The 9724-nt window shown below is 46.6% G+C and overlaps 1 pseudogene; it reads right to left on the reverse strand.

Annotated features, from left to right (window-relative positions):
• Positions 1 to 525: 525 nt before the first annotated feature.
• LOC127338666 (uncharacterized) lies at positions 526 to 6559 on the reverse strand (annotated as a pseudogene).
• Positions 6560 to 9724: the final 3165 nt, after the last annotated feature.

The raw sequence follows: 9724 nt of genomic DNA on the forward strand, positions 1-9724 counted from the left end.
TAAATTAGACCGGTAGTACTGCCACCCAATCACCGTAACACAGCTCCAATTTTATTTGGGGTTCCCCTATGTCTCAGGCATTTGAGATTTTCAGTGTCTTAGTCGATTTCTTTTTCGAGAATCCTTTTCCATTGGCTGTGTGCTTGTGTCCTTGTGTGATTGTGTCTATAGTAGTAGTATTTGTGTCTGTTAGCACGTCTAATATATAGGAATCAAATTATCTTTGATTCGACTAACCATGTATTTAGTGAAGAAACTCGTAAACTAAAATGCAACACACTCAAGAAAACATACTGAAGTTTTGATAATAATATTTTTTTCGTACTCCCTCCCTCATGTATGTATAATAGTAGTAGTAATATAAATTTTATTACTTCTGTCGACATGTATGTATTCAGATGACGGTTAAAGATCCATTCTGGAAACTGTGTCCATATATAAAACTTTGTCTATCTACAAACGGGTGGACAAATAAAGATTCTAACTCTGGAAAATCCATACAGAAATCCTTTGAATCCAAAGGCCTTACAAAAGCACTGCTGGACGCTTCCGCCGAGACAGATGAGTATCTTCCAGCACACCTGGAGCACCACTTGGAACAAAATGAACAAATGAAGTGTATGGTGGCACCCGCGATTCCCACGAAACCACATTGAAATCCCCTTGTGGCCTTACTCCAGGATCCACCACCAGATCACTGATCCTCACCTTCTGTAGCAATTCCCTTTCCTCAGTAATTTCAGTTCTGCTGGTGCAAGAGGATATGATGCGGAGTGGAGAAGTAGGATGCAATAAGTCTGAAACATCTACCTGATGGCATCTCTGTACAAGGAACTTCGGGTGCTCCCCAAAGGCGAAGTTCCTCTCAACTATTGTTCTCATCCTTCTCAACATGCAGAGCCAGAAATGGTGATTCAAATTCCTTCGCATTACGTCTTTGAGCAAATTGCAGCAACGAGGGACCAATCCAACTGCAACTCTCTGGTCATTTCGTCTGCTATCCGTGCTAGCGGCGGGTATTCTACCGGGTCCACGCTCCCAAACGCGAGTGTCTTGAAGAGGTAGCTGAACTCCTCGTAATGGCCGGGGTCGAGAAAGATTGGCTTCACGGTTCCAAGTTTCTCTGAACTTATAAGCCTGCTGAGGATGATCACCTTGCTTCCACCCTCCATGGTTACCACGGTTGAACAGAACTTGGCCCAGCTATCCTCATCAACATCGGAAACAAGCTCAACAACTACCAATATCTTCCCTGACAAGATACTACCATGGTCTGCGATTGTACGAAACGAATCTCCATTCAGGTGCAAAATTGAAGAGAAGTGTGAGCTGACCCTCTCATCCTTGCATACATGGGCGACCAGGGTCCTCTTCCCGACCCCGCGAGCACCGAAGATTGAGAGGACAGCCGGTGCACCACCAGGAGAGTTGTGCTGCAACATGAAGTTCATGAGCTTCTGCTTTTCGGAGTGGCGTACGAACGAGGGCTGCTCCGGTGCTCCCCCCCTAAATGAAGTTGGAGGGCCATAGTTAGTTATTTTTCCATGTGTTGGATCCGCCGAAACTCATATTCAGCGCATGTATACTCATCTGTATTGATACAATATGTGTATATCGTGTAAGAAAAAAAAAGGTCACGTGAGCAAGATCTTTATAGGACTTTTATATTTCGGCACACGCATGTGACCGTAGATACGTACAAAAACGAGGTACAACACAACACGTGCCATAAGGGTCTATATAGGGTTGTACGGACGATGGACATACAATGAAATTACGATCGTGCCCCCGCTTACGAACATGTATGGGAAAATCTCCACCGTTGTTGTGTTTGACGCGCCAAAAAAATTCCAGGGGAGGAGCACCGGAGCAGAAGTGGCGTACGAACATGATGTCATCATTGTAAAGATATGTGTCATATGGTCGCCGCAGCATACGGTCGATCCACCCAAAAGAACAACAAACTCCGTCATGCTAGTAACTACACACTCTAAGCTCTCCAACACATCTTGCAAGTTGACAAGGTACGTGGCCTTGTTCTTTCTAGCACTGCCATGAACCGTGCAAAAACGTTTAGGGGATGAGTAGCACTTCTGCTCCGGTGCTCCTCCCCTGGGAGAAATCAGGAAGCGTCAGACACAACAACGGTGGAGATCTTTTCATACTTGTTTGTAAGCGGGGGTAAAATCATAATTTTAGTGTAGGTCCACCGTCCGTACAGATCTGTACAGCCTGTATGTCCCGCGTCGTGTCGTACCTCTTTTTTGTACGTATCTACGATTTCAAAACAAAGTATGCACGATGTGGAGTGGTACTTAGACAGATGAGATCGTTAACTGATCACGTGACCTCTTTTTTCTTCTTACGCGGCGTCTGTATCAATACACATAGGGTTGGATATGGGTTTCGGCGAACCTAACACATGGAAAAAACTAACTATGACTCTTCAACTTACATTTAGGGGGGAGCACCGGAGCAACCCTCGATGAGTAGCTAACCTGTTCCTCCTCCATTGCAGTCTCTTGAAGTGACCTATACCTGAACGCCCCTAGTGTCCAGTAGCCTCGGTACATGGCTTCTGCGAGCATTTTGAGCTGTGCCGGCATCCTAAAGTTGGTGATGTATCGCCCGTCCGCCTCCTCGACGACCGTGTGGGCTCTTAGAAGCAGTTGCTGCAGCCTCTCAACGTGCTTCTCTTCCGAGTAGCGTGTGGTGTGAATAGTCTTGACCACCATAATTGATGAGTTGGAGGCATATGCGGAGGTTCACCCGCTAACGAGCATGGAGATAGAGCTAAAAAGCCAATCTAATACTCAGTTGGCGGGTCTTCTCAGAGAAGAGGAATTGAAATGGTATCAGCGCTCAAAAGCTCAATTCATCCTAGAAGGAGATTCAAATACGAGATATTTTCATGGGATTGCCAATGGCCGTCACAGGAGAAAACGTATTCAATCTTTAGTACAGGATGAGGGGTTAATTGAGGGTCATGATCAGCTCAAATCCTACATTACGAATTATTATAAAACGCTATTTGGTCCACCGGATGAATCTCAAATAGCTGACATACCCCAAGTATCTCCGGAGGAGAATGCTATATTAACGGCTCCATATTCCGAGGACGAAGTGAATAAAGCTATTTTCAAATGGAGCATAATAAAAGCACCGGGTCCAGATGGTTTCCCAGCTGAGTTTTACCAGACTTTTTGGGATACTCTTAAAACGAACTTGTTGCAAATATTTTGTGTTTTACATGCTGGACAGTTGGAGTTGTTTCGTCTAAATTTCGGTGAGGTTATTTTGTTACCTAAGGGTAAAGAGGCAGAACGGATTCAGCAGTATAGACCAATCTGTCTCTTAAACATGAGTTTCAAGATTTTCACGAAAGTGGCCACCATTAAACTAAACACATTGGTCGATTAGGTGGTGAGGCCATCGCATACTGCTTTTATGCAAGGACGTAATATCCTGGATGGGGTAGTAGTCCTACATGAAATGGTGCATGAGCTACACACCAAAAAGTTGAATGAGGTTATTTTAAAGTTGGATTTCGAGAAGGCGTATGATAAAGTAAAGTGGTATTTTCTTCATCAGACACTCAGGATGAAAGGTTTTCACCTAAGTGGTGTGCTTTGATCAATGATTTCGTATCTGGAGTAAGTGTTGCGATCCGTGTTAATGATGACACGGGACACTTCTTCTAGACTAGAAAAGGTTTGCGCCAAGGGGATCCTCTATCACCACTTTTGTATAACATAGTGGCTAATATGCTCGCCATCCTGATCGAATGTGCCAAGTCTGGTGGCCTTATTGAAGGGGTGATCCCGCATCTGGTTGATGGGGGGTTATCAATTCTTCAATACGCTGAAAATACAATTTTATTTATGGAACATGACCTTGACAAAGCTCGGAATTTGAAGCTAATCTTGGCCGCTTTTGAGCAACTATCGGGTCTCAAAATTAATTTTCATAAAAGTAAATTGTTCTACTTCGGCGAAGCCCAGGACTCAGTTGCCGATTATACGGAACTATTTGGTTGTGGGCAAGGCCAGTTTCCTATCAATTATTTTGGAATCCCGATTCATTATCGGAGATTAACAATTGTTGAATGGAAACTAGTGGAGGAGAGACTTCAGAAGTGTCTAAGTAGTTGGAAGGGTAAGGTGTTATCTCTGGGAGGAAGACTGGTACTCATTAATTTAGTACTTTCCAATATGGTACTATATATGATATCGTTCTTCCTTTTGCCGAAAGGTGTTTTACACAAGCTCGATTATTATCGTTCGAGATTTTTTTGGCAAGGGGATAGCGAGAAAAAGAAATATCGACTGATTAAGTGGAATGTTGTATGTCGTCCCAAGGATATGGGGGATTGCGTGTTCACGACCTTGCGGTCAAGAACTTGGCCTTACTAAGTAAATGGCTTTTTTCAAGCTACTTACTGAAGACGGTGTATGGCAGAACCTACTCAAGAGAAAGTACATTGACGAGAAAGCGTTATCCTAAATCATATGGAAACTAGGGGACTCGCACTTCTGGGCCGGCCTAATGGCAATGAAGAAATTATTCTGGGAGGATTCTTGGTTAGGGAATAGACCTCTCTCTCTGAACAATATCCAGCGTTATATAGCATTTTTCGTCGCAAAATTGATACCATTGCTCTAGTAATGGCGACCTCACCACCAGCTGTGACATTTAGGCGAGATTTATACGGACAGAGGCTTAATGCATGGAATGCCTTACTTCTTCGTTTGGAATCCATTCAGTTATCCCAAGGGCCGGACGAATTTCGTTGGAACTTACATTCGAATGGGAAGTTCACGGTAAGTTCGTTATACAATGCAATTATCTAACCTGACATACCAGTTGATAAGAACAAGAAGATCTGGAAGATGAAAATACCGCTAAAATTTAAAAAAATTGGGTGGCATCTACGTCGAGGGGTTATCCTAACCAAAGATAATCTTGTGAAACACAATTGGCATGGGAGTACTAAATGTGTATTTTGTCATCACAATGAGACAATTAAACACTTGTTCTTCCACTGCCGCTTTGCTAGATCTATATGGGCATGCATCCAAGTAGCTTCGGATTTGTATCCTCCGACCAGTGTAACCAATATCTTTGGGAATTGGCTTCATGGTATTGATCACAGGTTTAGAACGCTTATTAGGGTGGGAGCGCTTGTCATTATATGGTCGCTATGGCTATGTAGAAATGACAAAAAAAATAATGATACAAATTGTTCCCTTTTGCAGGTTATTTACAGATGCACCGCTATTCTCCGTGCGTGGTCTGCGCTGCAGAGAGTGGAAGACCGAGACCTCTTTACGGAGGTCTGTACACGGTTGGAAGATACGGTGAGGGATACTTTTCCCTACATAATCTACGGATTGGATCTTCAGTATCATCTTAGGCATTTTACATTTGCTCATGATTGATATGTAATTCGCCTTTGTTGTTTTAATTTTATGATATCTAAAACTCGAATGGTTGTGTGCATTCTGGTTATACAGAGGCCGGATGTAATTAGTTGATTAAGTAATAAAGCGTCCATTATCGAAAAACAAAAAAAATTGTTGGCGAGGAAGGAGATGAATCGGCTCACGAGCTCAGCTGCTGCAGATATGGCAAGCTCCATCTTGGACTCCCCCAATCTTAGAGCGCTAATTAGTCACTAATCCCGGAGTCCAAGACTCCAATAGAGATAGGAGGCGGGAGGAAATTGCAGACTGCTGGTGTTTCCCCTCTCGTGAACAGTGGAGAGAGGCGGATAAGGAGGCGACTCCAGCGCGTCGAGTCTCGCCGGCGATTCCGTCGCTCCCCTCTGCCTCCGGCCGCCGTTCGGCGCCGGGAGGTGGAGGGGAGCCCTGGTTCTCGTCGTGCGTGTATAGGTCCTAGGTAGTCTAGGGGTGTGTCTCCTGGCGACGTCGTCGAAGACGGTGGCGATGGCGTGGCTTCGGTGGAGTAGGTTCTCCCCCTCCTTTCCCCGTTCCGGCGGCGACGCCGGGGAGGCTGTGGAGGTTAGGTGCTCTTGGTCGGCTCACCGTGGCGGAGACGATGACCGGCTCCTGGAGCTTTTGTCCCTCGTCCCTTCCTTCGTCGATGCGGGGTGGGCTCTGGCCCCGTCGTTGAGGGTCTGGGGGTGGTGCGGTGTGATTCCGGCGGCTGTCGTCGGTGGTTGCTGCCGCCTGTATAGGAGCTCTGTTCATGCGGATCTTCGGGGGAGAGTTGCTGCCGAGGTTGTGTTGAGGCATGTGGTGGTGGGATCTGGTTGCTCTGGATCAGATCGGAAGTGGTTTGAGCTTGGCGTGTGTCGCCGGCCGATGTTCCTTCAGTGCGTAGCAGATCCTCTTCTCCGGAATTGGTGGCTACTGCGGCTCGTCAAAGCCTTCTGGCGAGGAGTTCCTCCGCTTCCAGGGTTCGTCATCGACGTTTTCTTCGCGGGCGTGCGCGCTGGTGGAGTTGCTGGTCCTTGGCGGGAGGTTGAAGATGGTGTTGGACCTCAGGGTTCTCTCTTCCTGTATCCGTTCATAGTGTTCTTGTATTTCTTAGCGTTTGGTTGTTGTTTCCTTGCTACTATGTGATGAATACAAGTTCTACTTTCAAAAAAAAATAGCTGGATGTTGCAGATAGGCTAACTTCTTATTGTCAACAGAGAAAGGGCACGTGCTGAAAATTATCGCTATCTGACCATCAGAGGTGTGAATTATTCCACCTATTGTGTGTACGATTCCACGCTGATCTAGACTGGTCCTGAAAGCGCACCACGGAAAGATCAGGGTACTTCAATTTACTCAGCAGACAGGCAACAATAATTTTATGTGTTACTGCTTACTAGTTTCTAGTCGCATTCATACAATGGGGAACGGTACACTGATCTCGTTGGAGCGGCCATTTCATCGAACACCATTGGGGCACAGCTGAGGCACCGCCTTCTCCCCAGCATCCTCCCTTCGTAGAGAGTCTAGAGACAGAGCAAGCGACGCAAAATCGTCCGCAGGCAGGAGAGAGTAGTCATGACGAAGCTTGACCTGCACACTAGAATCGCGGTGAGGCAACGCTGCCATCCCACTCCTACTCTCCTAATCCTTCACGGACAGAGAGGTCTGGCGTAGAAGACAGAGAGCGGTGCTAATGGAAATAAGGTTGCAGCTAGGCCCAAAACGGTGGCGGCCTGTGTCGATGCTTAGAGCATCTCTAACAGATCCGTAAATTCCGTCGGAACTGAATTTTTCCGGCGAATTTACGGGTTCGGGCCGAAAGTGGTGCAGAACAGCACCTGAATCGGTGGATCGGCCCGTATCGGAAGTTCGGGGGTCCGAGATACTGGATCGTCGACCCGTATATATACAGGTCGCGGAGGGGAGTAGGGTTTTGGAACCTACTCCCTCAGCCGCGTCCTCCCACTCCGCCGCCCTCACGGTTGGACTTTCGGCGAGCAATCGCGGAGCCACCGCCGCCGCTTCTCCTCTCTTTCCACCACCACCGTGACCGCATGGCCGGGGCGAACAGCGGAGGCAAGGAACGCGGGCGGATTGGCGGGAGCAACTCTCCACCGCCCCCCCCCCCCCCCCCCACCGCAGCGAAGGCGCTCAGAAGCGGAGCGCGCGGCGCTGGACCAACTGGGGTCTGACGCCGCCGGGGAAGCTCGCGCGCTATGCAAATAGCAGCGAGGGGTCGTCCTCGGCCGCGTCCGGCTGTGCGCTGTGGTGGCCCGCCTCGGACAGCAGTGACGATGAGGTGCCGGAGGAGGAGGTGCCGGTGCGCACCCTCCAGCTACAGTCCGGGGACTTCGTCCTCAACGACGACGAGGAGGCGAAGGCGGTGCAGCAGGTGGTCATCATCTCCGCCGCCGAGGCGCGCGCGCTTCCACCGTGAGGAAGCAGAAGCCGTACCGTGCGCGAGTACGAGGCCACGCAGAAGGAGGCAGTCGTCCGCCGCGTGAAGCAGGAGGTTTTCGACCTCGACTCCGAGTAGGCCGACGACGGCGAAGTCTTCCGCGGCGCGCATAGTAGCTCGCCGCCGGCGAAATTAGTTTAGTTTTGGAGGTGGTCGTGGCTACCACCTCAAATGCAATGTATCTATAGATCGTATCTATCAAATTATGCCTAAATATGTTTGAATTTCAGTTCTACTGCTTATTTGCGATGATCACTTTACCGGCAAATTTTGAAATTGACGTTTTCCGGTTCCGAATACGGGTGTTGTTCTGCGCCACGCTAAAAACCGCTCGCTTTTTTGTTTTTCGGGAGACTGAATTCACTTTTTTCGGTTCGGAAGAATAAGGGCTGTGCTAGAGATGCTCTTAGACGTCATTTTATTTAAGAGACGTCCCAATACTTGGAATCACACTGTACAACAGACAAATAGCAATCAAGTGCAGAATTTTCTAGAGCATGTACCATGATACAAAATGCAAACATGAATTCCAAAAATACTGAGAAATAAGGAATTGGATAGTTTGATGAACAATATCCAAAGTATTGTTCACAATAGACTTTTTGTTTTCACTGTATATTAAATTTGAACTTGAATTTTTGTACATTTTAAGGGTATATCATGTTAATTTACTTCACTTTTTATTTTCTAGCAATTTTTATATTGACACCCTTGAGAATATTTGACCACCGGAACTTCTTTTTACGTATAAAATAAATGCTTCACGCAATAAACAACATAACTGGTGACCGATGAAGCACTAAATGATTGGGGATACACTGAAGCCCGGGAGACTCCAGTGGTTGAGCCATGTGTTTCTACTTATGTCAATGGTCAAGGAAGCATGATTCACCTGTAAATTACAAGCTTTCTCCATGAAAACCAGCAAAAGCGGAACAACAGAATATTAAGTCAAAGATATCTGAGAAGTTCGTGGGCACTCAGCTGAAGGCTTGATTGACAGGGCGGTGGTAGTAAACCTTAAGTGGAACCAGACAACACATATAGTGATTTGATGGGAATGGGATGTGCTGGGAATCCCATCAAAACTATTAGCCCCTTGATTTTCCTTGTCCTCACCGCTCGGTGTACTCATGTAGCATCCAGTCGTACTGTGATACTTCGCTTATCTAGGTTAGACTTGCTTGGGTCGGGGTTATAGTTTATTGGGTGAATCTATCAATGTAGCGTTTTGTCCATGTGTTATGCTAAGACTGGTAGTTTAGCTTTTTTATCCATACGCCTCTCAAATATGAGAGCCGGGTTACATTATCGGAGGATAACCTTTTCGTCCCTTGGATGAGGTTTCTCGCGGACCCAGTGGAAGAGACTATTGCGAACGTGTTGCCTGGTACTACCCACAGTTGTTGTGGCATGTCCTGCGAAAAGCAAAAGATAGAATGGGTGCTCTGTACTGGAAAAACAGCATGTTCAAAATAGAGTTTCACAAGATAGTAAACCAAATGCTAACGCAGGAGAAATCCGTGGAGTCTTGGAGGCAGATTGCTACTCACTCCGTTCTAAAATAAGTGTCTCAACTTTTCGTAGATATGGATGTATCTATATTTAAAATGCATCTAGATACAAATAAAAAAAAAAATTCGCGAGTACGCCAACGGCGTACCATATCTTTATAGAAGGCAGAAAAAAGCATACAAGAAGACTACAACTCGCTGCAAACAACGAGCGTAGCACACACACTCCACTCCGCCACAGACACAACAACAACAAAACATAGAGGAGCCTGACCTAAGCTAAACTACAAAGCCGTGTCACGACCAACATC

This window comes from Lolium perenne, chromosome 1 (genome assembly GCF_019359855.2).
Source record: "Lolium perenne isolate Kyuss_39 chromosome 1, Kyuss_2.0, whole genome shotgun sequence".
Lineage (NCBI taxonomy): Eukaryota > Viridiplantae > Streptophyta > Magnoliopsida > Poales > Poaceae > Lolium > Lolium perenne.